At 40.3% G+C, this 17,889-nt stretch overlaps 2 protein-coding genes across 4 annotated transcripts in view; one reads left to right on the top strand and one right to left on the bottom strand.

Annotated features, from left to right (window-relative positions):
- The window catches only part of LOC132351105 (interferon-induced protein with tetratricopeptide repeats 5), a 165,229-nt gene that overhangs the window by 66,090 nt on the left and 81,250 nt on the right, over positions 1–17,889 (top strand). Inside the window, exon 2 of the transcript XR_009498085.1 lies at positions 975–1,129. The gene's annotated coding sequence lies outside the window, so the exon portion shown is untranslated. The remainder of the gene's footprint in view (positions 1–974; positions 1,130–17,889) is intronic.
- The window catches only part of SLC16A12 (solute carrier family 16 member 12), a 92,416-nt gene that overhangs the window by 44,240 nt on the left and 30,287 nt on the right, over positions 1–17,889 (bottom strand). For all 3 annotated transcript variants that reach the window (XM_059900945.1, XM_059900946.1, XM_059900947.1), the window contains exon 2: positions 14,729–14,792. The gene's annotated coding sequence lies outside the window, so the exon portion shown is untranslated. The remainder of the gene's footprint in view (positions 1–14,728; positions 14,793–17,889) is intronic.

Genomic DNA, 17,889 nt, shown 5'->3' with positions numbered 1-17,889 from the left:
CGTTATGTCAGAGGCTTGTTGGCTACAGAGGAGAAACTTGGGGCTTGAGATGCATTTCACAGAGTCGTTTTGTTAGTTGACAGAGAACCTTTTATTGAAGAACAGTGCTGCCTGTCTCTACAGCATTTTCCTTACTCTGTAATCACTGCTCTCGCCATGTTGTTGACATGGAAGGGGAGCCGAGTGAAATATCTCAGTTGGCTGGAAGTTAACCCCTCAAGTCTCACGGAGTGTTGTGGAGAACTTGTGTTTCAAAGAGAGTGCAGGCAGGGAATTCCCTGGCAGTCCAATGGTTAGGGCTCTGTGTTTCCACTGCTGGGGGCCTGGGCTCAATCCCTGCTCTGGGAACTAAGATCCCACAAGCCGCGTGGGGCGGCCAAAGATAATAAATAAGTAAATAATAAATAAAGATATAAAAAAGAGAGTGCAAGCAGAAGAACTCAGGTCTGTACTCAGAGTGTGAGCTCCCTGAGAGCAGGGACCCTTAATGCTTCAGTGCCTAGGATGGTTCCTAGAAGAAAATGGCACTTAGTAAATATTTAGTAAATGAACACCCCCAATTCTTGAGTTCTGTATGTTTTCTCAAGTCACGTGGGGAGGAGGCCCAGGGAACTTGAAGAATGGGGGCAAGAAATTACCCATTCTTTCTTTGTTCTTTTTAGCCACTGTCAAACCAGATTAACTAGCCTTCCCATTATCTGGGTAACAGAGGCCTAAATGAATATATCTCAATGAGATACACTGAGAACACGGGGGCAGGGCCAGGTCCTGACACCAGACAGGGCCAAACCTGGAAACAGAACTTCACTGCCAGGCTGGCTGTCTCTTCTTGCTTTGGTCGAGTGGCTAAAAACGAACGTGGGCTGCTGAGAGGCTCACCTACAGGGCCTGGCCCTCGGCCCATGTCTGCCCCATACTGCACAGGCCATCAAATTCCACAGGCCCTTAGAGATGTTTATTTTTGCACTCTGTAGACTCTGCTCACCGCTGGAGCCACGGCAGGTCACACGAAGGACAAGGTGTTGCCAAGCTGAGAATGTGGGAGCTCCTTAGTGCAAGACCCAGGACCTGAACTTCTTCCCGGAAATGAAAGAGTTAGGAGCGCTTTTTACAAAAGTTCCTTCAACAGGTAGGTGGTTGTCTTTGTCTTTGTCTTTATTGAAATAGTTAGGAATGAACCAGTTCATCCCACTTCCTTCTAGATTTGGACCCACAGAAAAGTCTGATGAACAAAGGCCTTTGAAGTAGTTCCCAACTTTTTTGCATGTGAGGTCCCTCTATACATCGTAAAGTATTTCCTTAGCCAAGCAAGGCCATAGTTATGTTTTTAGAATAAGTTATCTGTTGATCAATAAAATATGTAAAGGCAACAGTTAAAATGAATTTCATGGCATTTTCAAATACATTTTGTTTTATTTGATGAATCACTCAGACATTTACAAACATTTGAAAAATTGTGGTAACTGTGTAAGATATTTGTCTGTCCACTGACAGGATGCCGTCATGTACGTGTGGATTTGCACACCTTGTACTAATTCTGTCGTCTCCTCCCAGGTCTGAGACCCCCAGATTAGAAGCCCCTCTCTGTTTATTAAGGGTAAGCCTAGTGCCTTGAAGAACATCAATTCCTTCTGGTTTACGAGGCATATTATTTATTCAAGGTCCCAGTAGGAACTGGGAAACTGGGGAGACTTCAACAAAGATATTATTTATAAAGGTGTGAACAAGTGCTCATAAAATCTAACAAAGGTCAGTAGAGTCCTCTGGGGCCAGTAACACTAGCACTTCTAGGCCTGAGAGGCAAAGGGAGGGAGTAGTTACTGGAACCTTCTGCAGAGTCACTGGGTAAAGGAAAGCAGCCAGTCCATAAGGATCTGACAGTAAAAGAACCAAGGGAAAAAATACACCAACCTCACCCTCTTCCTGCCTTCCAAGTCCCATCAGTGGCTGAACCGAACAGGAACCCAGTTGATGTAGCCTATAAGTGTCAGCCTTCCAGGGCAGAGAAGTGGGTGGAAATGGGATGAACAGTGAACTTGGAGGTGCAAATGGAAACTGTCCTGCACACCAGGGTAACCTGTAAGCTTGCCCTGTAGTGCACTAGGGCTATGGTTAAAAGCGAGATCAACTCCTGAGCCAGTCATTGCTGGGCCTTGCCTTTAAATTAGATCAAGCCACTCAAGGTTACCGACTCAAATCTTTTCGTGTATTTCAAACACAAAACTCAATTGTGGAACCAACCTCCTCTTTTGCTGCTCATACTAAAACGCTCCCTTAGTTTCAGCCAGCGATCACCTTTAAAAGGACAACTCAAAAATCTGCATCTCTGCTGCCGATCTTCCTCCTGAGTTGAAAACTCCGATTTCCAACAGCCTATAAGTTACCTCAAAGGCACATGCCTTCAAAGCACTGGCTGGTCTCTCCTGGAGACACATTTTATTTTCATGCTTTCACCATTTTCCAACTAGGTATGCTAGAACACTCTGAGTCTTTTGACTCTCCTCCCTCAGAATAAGTGAGTCCAACTCGTACCACTTCCGCTGGTATCCCTCTCACACCTGCCCTCCCTTTTTAGTTTCCCATGACCTTGTACCTGAACGAAGTGAGAGCCTGTCCCGGCTGGCCTCGCTAATCCTGACTCCACCACTTAGAGAGTGACTCTGTTTAGACTTTCCTGCGCTTACTAATTATGACTCGTATATAGTGTCTCAGGGACTCAGTTTCCTCATCTGCAGGGTAGAGCCATGCACAGTACCTACAACTAGGGACAAAGCCCTCCTTTCCATTGATTCCATGGGGCAGAAACTCCAGTGGAGCTCGCACCCCTGGTGTTTACCTACTCACCTACTTTTCTCTGCAGGAGGAGAAGTTGGTTATCTGATTCATGGGTTTGGGAGAAACAGATGCACGTGCTCAGCTTTTTGTTTTTCTTTTTTTTTTTCCACTTGGGATCTGCCTGTGAGTAGAGAGCACTCAACCTTCTCAGCTCTTCCACCCTGTACATGAAACAGGGGTATGCGCCCTTCAAAGGAGGCCTGTGGTTGTTTGAGGGCTTCCAAGGGTGGTGACTGGGTAAGTCCATCTTTTATGTACCCAGAGTACTGCAGTCCTTCCTGGCTGGTAGTCCTAAGCCTCATCCCCCTCTTATCAGCATTATTAGCACATAAGGCAGCATTTTAATCGTTGATTCCTGTTTCTACCTCTAAATTGGTTCTGAACTTGTGAGAAGACAGGTGGTTTTTATTGATCCTTTTGATCCCAATTCCTACCTCATGGGGTTGTTAAGAAAACGAAATGAGGTAATCCATATTATATCACAAAGCATAGGATCTGCCCGTAGTAAGAATTCAAATAAATGTTAGCTCTTCTTACTGTCGTGGCTATTGTTGTTATAGACTGCTTCCACGAGTCTTAGGAAAGGGACAGGAATTTAAATTTTCAATATCCTATGATTATCATAATACTTTATATCAAGATAGTGTGGAGAATAACAGCTATAAAGCTGTTATATAACTTTAATTTGTAAAATAAAAGTTATAAAGCAGAACCTTCTAAAGGGCAGAAGAAAAATCTATCACCATTTCCTCTCCAAAGACTTCACATGGAGGCATTCACATGTGTTCTGAGGCTGGGTGTGAAAGCTGTTCTGAAAGCACATTTCTCTGATGAGGCTTACAAGAGGCCCTTAGGCCACGATGCAGCTGTAAATAGTAACATAACACGGCTCAGAAAAAAAAAGTTTTAAGAAGAAAAAAGAAACCCACATTCCTCTGACAGGATACTCCTCTCGAAAGAGTTCCAGAGGTTTCCCCTGCCATCAGTTATACTACTGCTCTTTGAGGCCTTTAAGATTGCTACAAATATGGATGCTGCATTACATTTTGAAGCACATAAACCAGTGCACCTGGCCTGGGGTCAGACATGCCTGGCTGAAACCCAGTGCTGACAACTAATAGCTGTATGAACCTGACATGCAACTTAGCTTCCTGAGTCTGTCTCCTGCTCTGTATATTGAAGTTAATCGTTCCTCTTTATTAGGGCTTTAATGAGGATTAAAGGGCAAATATGTGTAAAAGCTCCTGACACCTATTAAAATATTCACATAATAACACACATTAATTCCCTTCCCTATTATACCAGCTGATACATTTTTCATCTCTTTTGTATCTTTCAATAATTTTCCAAATTAAAAAGTGAAGCAAAACAAAAAAAAAGCAAAGCAATTATACAACCTATATAATAGCATACAGTAGGCACTCAAAAAATACTTATCTAAGTTAAACATATACCAGTTACTAGTTCAAATAGTGACATGGTTAGCAAATTATTAGTAAATAAGTATCTTTATCATAGCTGAAAGCACCCATATTTCTTGTCTTAGAGTATCCAAAGGAAAAAAGGGAGAGACCCAGAGACTTTATCTTTCTATGTCAATTTTCCCTTATGATATTGGGACAAGGCAAAAGAGCTAAATAATTGAATGAGGGAGAGTGGCAAAGAGAAAATGATGGGGAAAACAATAAATCCAAGAAATACTATGCTCTTTGAACATTTAAACTAATTTTTACTTCTTTGCAGTATTTAGTTGGTTCTTTCTTTTGAATTGCACACTGAAATTCTTTGCAGGCAAATATCTGTATATCGAATATCTGTGTCCATGTTCTCTTCCCTTTTTAGTGACTTTTCCTAAGTAGTACATGTTCCAACCATGGATCATTATAAAACCTTTACGAATGATGGTTACGAGGACTGTAGCAGCACCCAAAAAATGCCTGTGTTGGGCTAACTCATAGTCAGAACACAAAATGTACAAGCTATGAGTACAACTACAGAAAATACATGTGCACAAGGACAAAATGAGAAGGGAATGCAGAGAGAGAGAAAACAGTTGTGTGAGGAAAGTAAGATTATGAATGGTCTCCTCCTGTATTTTCCGAACTTCTTGGAATAATCTTATACCCTTCTTATAAAAAGTAATAAAACCACTTTTACATAGTTGTATCTAAGTGTATTCTTACTGCTGTCTTTCCCATTCAACATCGATTCATATATGTTTTGCATATTTGACAGAGTTGACATTTGACATTTTATATCTTTACCATGGTTGGGTTTGCCCTCTTCTTTTAAACTTGTCAAGATTTTATCCTCTTGGAATACTTAGGAGAGCTTTACTTTGGGACCACTCTCTTATACTTGGATTAAAGGTCACCCCTCACTTCTTTTCTTCCTAACAGGCTGAAAACAAGAATCTATCTGTGGAAAGAGAAAATTTACAATCATTTTTTAAGGCTGTCTAAGGAAACAATCCAATTAGCAGAGTTTAGTTCTGGGTTATTTTCCCCAAAAAGTGAATGTGTGTGTTGTGTGTGTGTAAAATAAAGAAATTTATTCCAGCATGCTCTTTCACTATAATTTTCAAAATTGTTTTTCTCTTAAAAAGTGATGAAATATTTGATGAGTAACTAATAGGGAATGAAAAAGTCCACTTTAGGGCAACTGTACTAGACAGAATGAGAATGTGATGTTCTTTCTCGTGGCATTTTAGGCCCGCGTAAGGATATCATTCCCTTTTCTTTGATAAACTTCTTGAGAGAATGCTGACAATGACAAAACTGTCTTGGCTGGGGGCTAGTAGAAGAATGAGTTCCTTAATATTTTCAGGGTAAAAATAAATAAATGCTTGATTTATATTGAAATAATTTTAGGATCTTAGAATGAGAATAGAAAATAAACATTTTGATTTCTACAAAATAATTGCCTATAAGATTGAAAAGTACAGTTTCATCTGTAATTAACCGTTCAAGTCTTAAATCCATACTCCTCACTTAAAAGAGAATGTCAAATAATACAAATTTAATTTATTTGATTTCTTGTTTCTCAAGAATGCAATCGATTAAGAACAGAGCAAAAAAGGCTGATGAATGGCTGAAGTCTACATTCCAAAGGCCAGTGTATTTTTACTGTGTATTCTATGCTAACAAGGTTGTTTTTATGGGTTTCAAGCCCGCCAATGATAAGCTATAATCACAGTGCGGTGCAAAAAGGTATCACAGACAAATCTGTAACCAAGTGTGAGGAGATCATTGTTAAGAGTCTAATGGCAATAGAATCGACCAAGAAAAATAAGAAAAGAGAAAAAGAAAAGACCCAGAAAATTCAATGGCTTGGAGTCATTTTGTATACAAGGAAATACATCAACATGTCTTAATTCAGAGCTTCCCAACTGCTGAACAGTGCTACAGGTGTGATATGGGTCTGTATTAGTCAGCTTGGGCTGCATAACAAAATACCACTGACTGGGTGGCTTAAACAACACACATTTATTTCTCATAGTTCTGGTGGCTAGAAGCCCATGATCAAGGTTCTGACAAATTTGGTTTCTGGTGACAGCTTTCTTCCTGGCTTGTAAATGGCTACCCTCTTGCTGTGTCCTCACAGGGCCTTTCCTTGCCATGTGTGTGTATTGGGGGTGGGGGGTGTGTTTGGCCAGAAATAGAGAGAGGTGGGGGGAGCTCTCTGGTATCTCTTCTCATAAGGACACTAATCCTATCAGAAAGGGCCCCACCTTTATGACTTCATTTAACCTTAATCACTTCCTTACAAGCCCCATCTTCAAATGGGTAACAGCCACACTGGTGGTCAGGGCTTCCATATATGAATTTGAGGGGGGACACAAGCATTCAGCCCAAAACAGGATCCCTCAGCTGGGCAGAACCTTGAGTTGGCCAGAGCCCAGGCCAGGAACAGTCTCGTAGTTTACCCCAATTTGGCTGAGACAGATCATGATTTTTGAGGTCTGGCTCCATGAGAGAGGTTGGGAAGCACTGCTTTTAATGGACCCTGAATGCATCACTGCACTGTCAACCACTATGATAATAAATCTCAGTGACCCCTTAGAATGAAGAAAAATTACAATAATAATTAATGCTTAAATAACATTCACTATGTGCCACACCTGCTCTCAGTGTTTCTTTACACATATTAACTCATTTAACACAACAACCCTCTGATATATGAAGTATTATAACACCAGGCTCGAGAGAAAGTCCTTTGTCATCAGACTGCCTGAGTCCACATCTCAGCTTCTGCACTTCTAGCTCTGTAACCTTGGTCAGGTTACTAACTCTCTCTGAACCTGTTTCCTCTTCTATAAAATGGGATGAATATACAAGTGTACAATTCCAAAAAGTTCTGAAAATTTTTTCCAAAATTTTTCCATAGGTTGGCAGCGTACTCATTTTGTGGCTAGACCCAAACACTCATAGTTTTTATTTATCTTTCCGAGTGGGATATTCTTATGTTTTAGTGCAGAATCATTTGTGGTTGGTTGATCACAGGGTGTTCCCCCCAGCCCTGTTGGGGGGTTACATATATATGTTCTACATACCACAACAAAACACTTGGTCCTAAGGATTTCTGAAAAGGTTTCAACTCACAGCTGTGAGAATTTAGTTAACTAACATAGTTAGAACAGTGCCTGGCACATGTGGTAAGTGATATACTAGTATTAATTATTATTGCTGTTGTTCTTGTTATTATTATTACTGCCATTCTCTAGATGAAGAAACTGGGGCAGAGAGAGATCATGCAGTCTGTCCAAGCCACAGCCAGCATGTGGCACAGCTGAAAGTGAACCCAGACAATCTGGCTCCAAAGACTGTGGTCTTAACCACTGCACTATACCCTCTCTACAAATTACATACGTTTCATTTCTGTTCAGTCATGTTCAATGTTCCATGTTTAAGAAGTATCACTCAGCCATAAAAAAGAATGAAATAATGCCATTTGCAGCAACATGGATGGACCTAGAGATTATCATACTAAGTGAAGTAAGTCAGACAGAGAAAGACAAATATCATATGATATCACATATGTGGAATCTAAAAAAGTGATATAAATAAACTTACGTATAAAACAGAAACAGACCCACAGACTTAGAAAACAAACTTAGGGTTACCAAAGGGGGAAGGTGGGAGGGAGGGATAAATTAGGAGTTTGGGATTAACAGATACACACTACTATATATAAAATAGATAATCAGCAAGGACCTACTTCATAGCACAGGGAAGTATACCCAATATTAAATGGGAAAAGAATCTGAAAAAAGATAGATATATGTATATGTATAACTGAATCACTGTGCTGTATGCCTGAAACTAACACGACATTGTAAATCAACTATACTCCAATATGAAATAAAATTTTTTATAAGGCAATGTTTTAATAAAATATTTTTAGAAATTTTATCCAGCTCAGCTTCAAGGGAATTCAGCTCCATCATTCAGAATGATCCAAGAGCAGACCCTAGGGGAGGGGGCCTGCAGCCATGTCAGTTCTGTAAGATCTGCACCTCCCTGGCCCAGCTCACCGAACAGGAGTCCACACCTGATCCCGAGGAGCCAACCACAGGCTGAACCAAACTCTGAGATTCTATGTCTTCGGAACTGGGAATGGGAAAATGAAGTGACTTGAGTCAGGCTGGAGCTGGGAGGTGCTAGGAGGCAAGCTGGGGAGCCATTCTCTGCCACGTACATACCCACAGGATCTGAGGACCAGCAGAGGAAGGTAGCAGTTCCGCGCAGACCACTGGTTCTCAACCAGGGACAGTTTGGTCCCCCAGGGGACATTCGGCAATGTCTAGACACATATTTTGCTGTCGCAGCCAGAGTGCTTTTTTAAGCATCTGGTGGACAAAGGTCAAGGATGCTGCTTCACCCTACAGTGCAAAGGACAGCTCTACAAAAAAAAAAAAAAGAGTACTATCTGGCCCAAAGCGTCAATCATGACAAGGCTGCAAAACCCTGGTACAGACTCAGAGCAAGCAACCATGTGGCACACGGAGAGGGTGAGGTAGAGGAGTTAATTCCTTTAGCTCCAGTGGCCCCCCAGGCCCTGACTGCAGCTGCTCAGAAAACCTAACGGCTCTTCCTGCCCCAAGTTCCCCTGAACTACTTTATGGCCCGTGTTCTTCCTGTCCGTGTAACATTCCATAAAAGTTCCCTTCTACCTTACAACAGTGTAATGAGTTGATGTTACCTGCAACCAAAGATACCAGAGACAGGTTTTGGGGGAGAGCAACTCAGGATGGTGGGAACAGTGTTTCAGGCAGAAGGAACAGTATATGTAAAGGCACAGAGATTGAGAAGGCAGGTGGAGAAACACAGAAGGAAAAATGAAGAACAATGCAGGTGAGAGGAAAAAACATGAGTCAGGGCACAGAAGCAGCCATAAGCATGGTGTGTTTCCGTGCAGAAAGGAGAGTGGTCTGACTAGATCAGCAGGTTTGTGTGGGGGAAATGAAAGAAATTAATCTCAGTGGAAACAGCTTTGAAAGAGGCATCAGACTATACAACTGTAATACAGGCCTGCATATCAGTGACTGTTCTAGGCCTAATTCATCCTTTGAATGGATAAAAGAAGAAAAACACGTTTGGGAATGTATACTCCCTTAGCAAGCCATCTCTCCTTGGTAAAAACATTGCCCTCTCAGTAAAGAAAAAGAAAAAAAAAAAAGCAACAAACAGCATTTTCCCAATATGTGAAATAAACTAAAGCAGAGACAGAAATCTCTAGCATTCATGGCAATCAGCCAAAAGAGTTTCTAATCAATAAGCTCCTTGATTCCCCATTCTGTACTCCAGGGAAGATGCAGGGTGGGTGGGCAGCGATCTCACTGCTTGGCACTGAGAAGGGTCTGAGGTTGTATGTAAAAGCCTCATATGGCTTACTTATTTCAAAAAAAAAATTTTTTTTAAAGTCCACAAAGACTGAGAAATGGCCTTCCCCTTCACCTCAGTCAAGGAAGGAGATTTAGGATTCATAAAAAGCACCACTAAATCTTTCTGGGGAAGAAAAAACAAACAAGAGAGTCGAACACACATGTCAATTATGCAACGGTGACATGTAAGAGAAATAAGTCTAGAAACAAAAAGAGAAAAGGAAATGAATGTTATTAAAACTGAGGCCTCCTCAGTGCCTTGTTTCTCTTTTTTCTCCCTTGCTTTCTAACATGGATAATGTGATTCCCTGAGGAAAAGCTGCTTTTGTAGTCAGCAGGTCAAAGGTCTTAGATCCGAAAACAGTGGATACACAATGTTCCAGAAGAGGTGTGTGTGGCTTCCTGGTACTGAATCGACCCCTGCAGGTCAAGAGACACTCAAAGATGAAATTTGTATCTATGGGATGAAACGCATACCCTTTCACTGCCAACGGGAAGTGCTTCAGACACTGGTGGATGGCCACCAGGAACCTTTTCACAGCTGGCTGGGAAGGAGGCCTGGGCTCTGTGGGATCTGTACAAAGGGTCAGATTCCTCTGAGTGAGCACAGCCATCCTGGGGAAAGGCAACAAGGCTCCTCTAATGGGAAATAACATCTGACTGACCAATTGGGTGTTTAAAGGCAATACCCAGGATGGTGTGGCAAAATGACTACTCAACATTTTAATTCCATAGATGAATATCACCATCAAAACAGCAGCCACTTTTTCAGCATTTACCTGTGGGCCAGGCCTTGTGCTCAGGGAGTTACAAACATTAATTACAGTCATTCAGAAAGGAATCTGGGTACCTGCTCTTCAGCATCGGTGCAGCTCGGCACCATGGTACCACAATTTTGCACAGCAGAATTTCACTTTCCTTTCTGAATTAATGCTATGTCTATAAAAGTGCTTATAAGGGCTTGGGAACCAAACCTTCACCCCCAAATTGGCAGGCTATGGGATGGGTTCAGTTAGGCTTTGAAAATAAGCTGGCTTTCGTTAGTTGGGTCACTGCAATGCCTGTGCCTGGGATAGCAGCAGTAGCAACAAACCAACAACAGGGACAGTTCCCCACCAAAGGATGCTTTAGACATCTAAAGATGCTTTTTCCCTCAGCAGTTTGGGGGATTTTCAAAGGACCACCTCCCTCTGTAAAAGAAGTTGGGAGGAACGATGACCAGGATGCAGAAAGCTCACGGTGAACTAAGATACAAACTATACCCAGAGATATCAAGAGCTGGTTGAGCTTACTCTGCACAATATTAGGATAAGTAGAAGCTTTTATACAAGAGTCAAAATGGGAACTGACGTGTCAGGAAAGTGACTAGGGAGCGGCTTACATCCCTGTTAGCACAAGCTATTGTATGGCCTCTTGAAAGGTGTCTTTTGAGAAGAAAGAAAGGGTGATTGAACGCTTTACTTCTAAATAATAATCTCTAGAAAATGTGGGTATATTATAATGGCATTATATAGTGAAAAAGCCTTTGAAATTACTCCTGGTGTTGCTTTCAAAGCCAGGTTATTTAAATAAGGAATCCATGCTCACCATTTTGTAGACGTAGTAGTTTGACCCCAACAGTACTGCTTAATTTGATAATCAATAATGCACACCAGACTTGGTTCCCAATGACCTTTGACGTTTCCAAAAATTATATTCACCTTCCTGGAGATCAGCCATTATTGAGGATATTCAAAAGAATAAGCTAAAAGTTTAAAGTAGTTTCAGAAAATGAGGCTCTAAAATATCATGAACAATAATAGCTTGACCTTAAAAATTCCTAAGGATACTTTTAAGAGGATAATATCATTTGGATATCTATTTCACACTATACTTTTGAAACAATATTCTACTACATGTATTTATACCTGTGAATATATATAAGGTCTGTTATTTCAGATATGATGAAAAAAAAGGTGTAAAAGTTATTGTTGACTCATCCCTAAAGATATCAGTCCAATGTCCTTCTATAATCATAAAACTCAATATAATTGCTGGTCATCATCAAAGAGAAAGTGGAATAAACTGAAAAATATAATTCCCCTTGTATCAAACATCAGTATCCATAATGCTACATATAATTCTGTTCACTTGCAAATAAAAAATACATATATAACAATCTCAGAAGAGTCAGAGATAGATGACTAATGTGTCTCAAGATATGAAGTGTCTTCATATGAAAAGGAATTAAAAAGTAGGGTGTTTCTTCAATAGGCAGAGAAGTAGATCAAAGGGCGATGGGCTTGAAGATTACAAAATCCTGATGAGTAAATCTGGTGAACCTAGACTAGCAACAAATCTCAGAACTTGCTGGCAACACCTGAAGTCTGGAAAAGATGGGGTTGACTTACATGTAAAACAGTATTCTCTGATTCTCAAATATTCCAACAATCCTCTACCACCTGCATGTCCAACAATTCAGTTCATTTCTGACACTATCATCCTGGAGTTGGCATCGAATCCCACAAGTTACAGGGCTCAGCCCACAAGACTGCCCCCGCCAGTCTCAGGTCCTAGGGCACCTGTACCTCTGGTTGACCAACTAGAAACTGGGGTTTCCACCAGCCCCTCCTCAGGTTATAAAATTTGCTAGAATGGCTCACAGAACTCCAGAAAACACTTTAGTTACATTTACTGGTTTATTATAAAAGATACAAAGGAACAGCCAGATAGAAAGGTATGTGGGGCGAGGTCCGGAAGGGTCCTGAGTTGGGAGCTTCTGCCAGTGGAGTTAGTGTGTGCCACCCTCCCAGCAAGTGGATGTCAAGTTCACCAACCTAGAAGGTTTCTGAAACTCTTGTTCAAGACCGTTTTTTTTTTTAAATGTTTGTCTTTTATGTTTTTATTTTTATTAATATTTATTTATCTGGTTGCACCGGGTCTTAGTTGTGGCAGCCCCTTTATAGAGCTAAATCTCCAGCCCCACTTCTTTCCTCTCCCAGGAGATCAGGGAGTAGGGCTGAAAGCTCCACCCCTCTAATCACTTAGTCCTTCTGGAGAACAGCCCCGCCCTGAGGCTATCAAGCCCCGCCCCCCATTACTTCATTAGCATAAACTCAGGTGTGCTCCAAAGGTGCTGCTTATGAATAACAAAAGACACTCCAGTCACTGAGGAAATCCCAAGGGTTTTCAGGGTGCCTTGCCAGTAGCCATAGACAAAGATCAAATATATATATATTTTTACTATAACTCAAGAATGTTCAGTTCAACTTTCAACTGAAATAATGAGATAAAATGAATATGAAATTCTATTGTGATGGGCCAGATGACCATCTTCAGAATTTACACTAAAAAATCTCATTTCACAGCTCTTGGGCTCCTCGCCTAGCTTTGAAAATAGAAAAGGGCTGGGAGAATGGAGTTAAAAAGAGGATTATTTTAAGACAATTTCTTCAGAGATGGGGGATGCCCCCACCCCACCTCAAGCTTAGAAAAAGGAGGAAATCAGGGCCTAGGTGGGACTCTGTTTGAAAACTCAGTGGAGGGGACTCCAGGCCCAGGAGATCAGAAGAAAGGCTGGCAAATGGCGTTGACCCTGGCACAAAGGAGAATTGCACCCTCCCTGGAATAGTAACTGCACGCCCCCTCCCCCATGGAGACTCCAGGGATGCAGGAAAGTTTCCCACAGGCCAGTTACAGACTTTGCCATGGAAAAAGCTGCCTGGAGCCATTATAGTCCCACCCAAGAGGGCCTCCGGGCAGGGGAAATGGTTCTCTAAGGAAAGGCAAGGGTCCATAACCACCAGAGGACCAAGAGCTGAGGGGGTTGGAACCAGCCAGAGGAGAAGTATTATATGCCTCACAGGGGCTGGGCCTAGAAAGTATGAATGAAAAAATAAAGTAATAGAATAGAATAGAATAGAATAGAATAGAATAGAATAGAATAGAATAAAGATGAAATCATCCCCTAGATAAAGAGTGTACATTCCAAGTAAGATTGTACCCTAGTTTCCTAATCTCCTCTCCTACTGAGCCAAGCCCTAGAGGAGTTAAAAAATTTTTTTACAAGTTGGGAGAAAGGAAACTTTAGGCTGGAAAAGAAGGAAGGATGATGCCTGCCTCTCCCTCTGCAGACAGCCAACTCCATAGTGGTGCCACCTGGGGAGAAGGTAAGACTTGACATTAGATTAAATTCTACATTTTTATTATGCGCATGGGTTAGATATTCTAATTTCTGAATTGAGACTGTGTGACTTGAAGTGACCAAGAATGAATAGAAAGCCATAGGACCCGAACACGTTTTCACCCAGAGATAGCGGTGGGCTATTCTCCACTGAACAAGTTTTAGAGAGGAAATGAGAGATGGAAAAAAAAAAAGTTGCAGTTTTATTACATCCCGCAAGGGATGCCTGTTCAACATCATACACACAAGAGGAAGTACATCACTGTGACCTATAAAAATTTTATGGAACTCATCTCCAGCGGCAATACCAATTGAAGTATGAATGGAGTCAAGAGAAGTTTAGACCAATTCATGGATAATATCAAAATAGGTTACCCAGAGAAAGAGGGAATATTTGGAAGATGCCATCACACTTTGGGGCTAACATGATATCCATGTCCTCCTACTGGCTTCATCTGTTCATGGTGTCACACTTACAAACAAACAAAAGGTCAATTTTAATGTTTTAAAGCTGCACATATCTTAATTGACCATAACCATCACATACTAAGATAGAATCATCCATCATGATTATTACTTCATTGACCAAGGCACTTTAAATAAGACTCTATAAAGATGATGATAAATGTACATAGATTATCCACTAAAGGTTATTATTGATCTTCCCTTGAAGTTATCCTTTATCTTCCATGGCCTGAGACAAGAGCAGTTTAGGCACAAGAATGGGAACAACCCAGCCATGCCTAAAAGGATTTGCAAAAATTATCTATAAATAATTTATTTTAGTAAGTCTGCACCACTTAGTAATGGTAGAGTATCCATAAAATAAAAGAAAAAGAATAACTTACATTTGTTGTATAGTGCAATGGACTTTCTATCCACAAATATTACTGTATTTAAGCCACAGATGATCTAGGGAGCAAAACAGAGAAAGTAATGGTCATCTCTTGCTTTTTTTTTTTTTTTTTTTTTCCTGCCCAGCATCCAGGCCATATCGTTGAGGCAGCAGCATGTCAGTTTTCCATTGGGCATCTTACCCATTCTCAGATCATGTGCTTTGGAAACCTACGTGCTCCTGGAAAGGCCTGGCCAGTCAGAGGCACAGTGATTCATTCAGAGACTTATGAACCAAACTAGACGAGTAAGAGTCAGCCTTGCAGCATTTGCTGGAACAACTGGGAAGAAGCGCCTTCTTTGCATGGGATTCCAAGTCATAGAATGGATACATAGAGCTGCTGGTGGCCATTTTTGTCTCCACTGGGAGAGACCCCACCTAAAATGAAGTCAACCCAGGAGAGAGAAGGAGTGAGAGAAATACATAGTTCTGAAATTGTATCAACATCTGAATCAGCTACAACTAAATTCTACCCTTGGAACTCTCTGTTCAGTGAATAAATGAATTAGCTTTTTGCTTTTAGTCAAGCTGAATTTGATTTCTGTCACTTGCACCCAAGCTCCTGACTAATTTTTTGAAGCATTGTTATTCTGGTCTTATACATATGGCTCAGAGCTTATGTTATTGTCCCAGATCATGCAGTAATATGTGGCTAAACCAGGATGCAAACTCAAAGCTGTCAAATCCTCCATCCGTAGCTCTTTTCAGCTCCTCAGCTTGGCTCCCCATCTCTCAAAGTTATCCTACCAGTGTTTTATAGGCCTAAACAAACACATTTTTATCTCTTTTTGCCCAGACGCTCAAATAATCAGATGAGCCAGCAGTAATCAGAAGCAGGAGGGTCGGGAGAATGAGTTCATAACATACAGCAGATAAATGAAGGGTTCTCACTAAAGTAATTTTGTCAAAGCAGACTAGTACCAAATCAATCTTCAGTTCCTCTAATGCTAAAAGTTCTGGAAGCCTAGGAAATTGAAGTATTGTGAGCCACAGGAACACAGTAGAAATAAAGAAAATCCAAGTAACCATCCTGGCTCCATTCCTGTTGGTAGACTAATTCAATCACCCACACACTATTTTTTCTTTTCTTGAAGAACTGTGATACAGCGATATTTAGGATCAAGTTTTTCAGTTATCTTATGTGAAAGTCTGCCAGGATTATTAAATAAAGCAAATGTTTTAAATCCAACAAAGAAATCAATCAGCCAAGGATCAAAGAGGATATATAGCTAGTTCCTTAACAAAGACATATGTTCTATCTCACACTGTTGATAGGAGTATTAATTGGTTCAATTTTCTGGAGTGATATTTTGCAACATCTATCAAAAGTTTAAATGAACTTAACTTCTGACCCAATACTTCTACATTTATTTAGGAATCTGTCATATATGCTCAGATATGTTTGGATAAGGGTGCATTAGCATTATTTATAACTGCAAACACATTGAAATAAGTTCCTATTTGCAGGGAATCAGCTGGATAAATTGTGGTACATTCAGACTCCGATTTATTATAGATTGAACACACACATTTATCTCTGCTGTCTCCTAAAATGCCACTGATGGTAAAGGAATAAAAAAGAAATAAGCCACAAAGATAAAGAGAGCAGGAAAGATGATGATAGCAGATAAGAAATGTGAACCAAATATTGGAAGCTGGGAAGTAAATGAACAGATGGTATAGGACTTAGCCAAACAGAGAACGCTGAAACCTAAGCCAACAGGGAAGGAATACAATAAGTAATAGGTATCCCCAAAACAGAGGAAACAGGAAGAAATACATGATGAAAGAAACACTACAGAAACATGTTCCACATTTGAGTGTCCAACAAAATTAATGAAAAACCCCACAGCTCCCAATCTCACACCATTTACAAAAATCAATTTCAGGTGTATTATACAACAAAATATGAAAAACAAAATGATTAAGCTTTAAGAATATAATATATTCATGAGCTGGAGGTAGGGAAAGAATTCTAAAACAGAGCTCAAAAAGTCCTTAATCATGATGGGAAGAACCCTGATATATTTGACTGCATTAAAATTAATAACTTGTGTTCATCAAAAGATATGATTAAAAGAGTAAAAAGACAAGACAGAAAGTGGAAGAATATATCTACAACATATATAACCTACAAAGGGTTCCTATCAAGAATATAAAAGACACCCCTATTAATCAATATGATTAATAGGACAATCCAACAGAAAAAGGACCTGGACAGGCAATCCACACAAATGGAAATCCAATGGCCAATGAGTACATGAAAAGATGCTCAACTTTATTTGCAATCAGATATACAAATTAAAAACACAAGATAGGTGTGAGCCCTAATGTAAGCTATGAACTTTAGTTAATCATAATCATAATAATAATGTATCAGTACTGGTTCATCAATTGTATCAAATATTCCACACCAATGAAAGATGTTAATAATAGGGGAAATCATGGAGGGGCGAGAAAGAGTATATGGAAACTCTATACCTTCTCTTCAATTTTTTTGTAAACCTAAAACTGCTCTAAGAAATAAAGTCTATTAATTAAACACAGACACAGACACACACACACACACACACACACACACACACACAATGAGATACCACCATACATGCATCACATTAACAAAAAATGTTAAAAGTTTGGCGATACCAAGCGTTGGCAAGAATGCAGAGCAATGAGAACTCTCGTACACTATTGATGGAAGTGTAAATTGGTACAAATATTGTGGAAAATCACTTGGCATTATCTAATAAAGTTAAAGACAGGATTTCCACATGACCGCTCCTAGGTGTATACCAACAGAAATGCATATACAAATATATGAGAGCACATGTATGAGAGTGTTTATGCAGGCATCTCTGATAAAAACCCCAAACTGGAAAAGCCCAAATGTCTATCAATATTAGTAATTCGAACAAAGGAATACCATGTTGTGATTTAAATGAAAGAACCGCAGCTACATGCACCTATAAAGGTGAATCTCAGAAACCTAATAATAAGTGAAAGGAACAAGTCCCAAAGTAATATGAACAGTGGTATTCCATCCTCAAAAATTTTATAAAATTTTATAAAACTGGGCTTCCCTGGTGGCGCAGTGGTTGAGAGTCTGCCTGCTAA

This window comes from Balaenoptera ricei, chromosome 16 (genome assembly GCF_028023285.1).
Source record: "Balaenoptera ricei isolate mBalRic1 chromosome 16, mBalRic1.hap2, whole genome shotgun sequence".
Lineage (NCBI taxonomy): Eukaryota > Metazoa > Chordata > Mammalia > Artiodactyla > Balaenopteridae > Balaenoptera > Balaenoptera ricei.
This window is presented reverse-complemented; position numbering and strand designations above follow the sequence as displayed.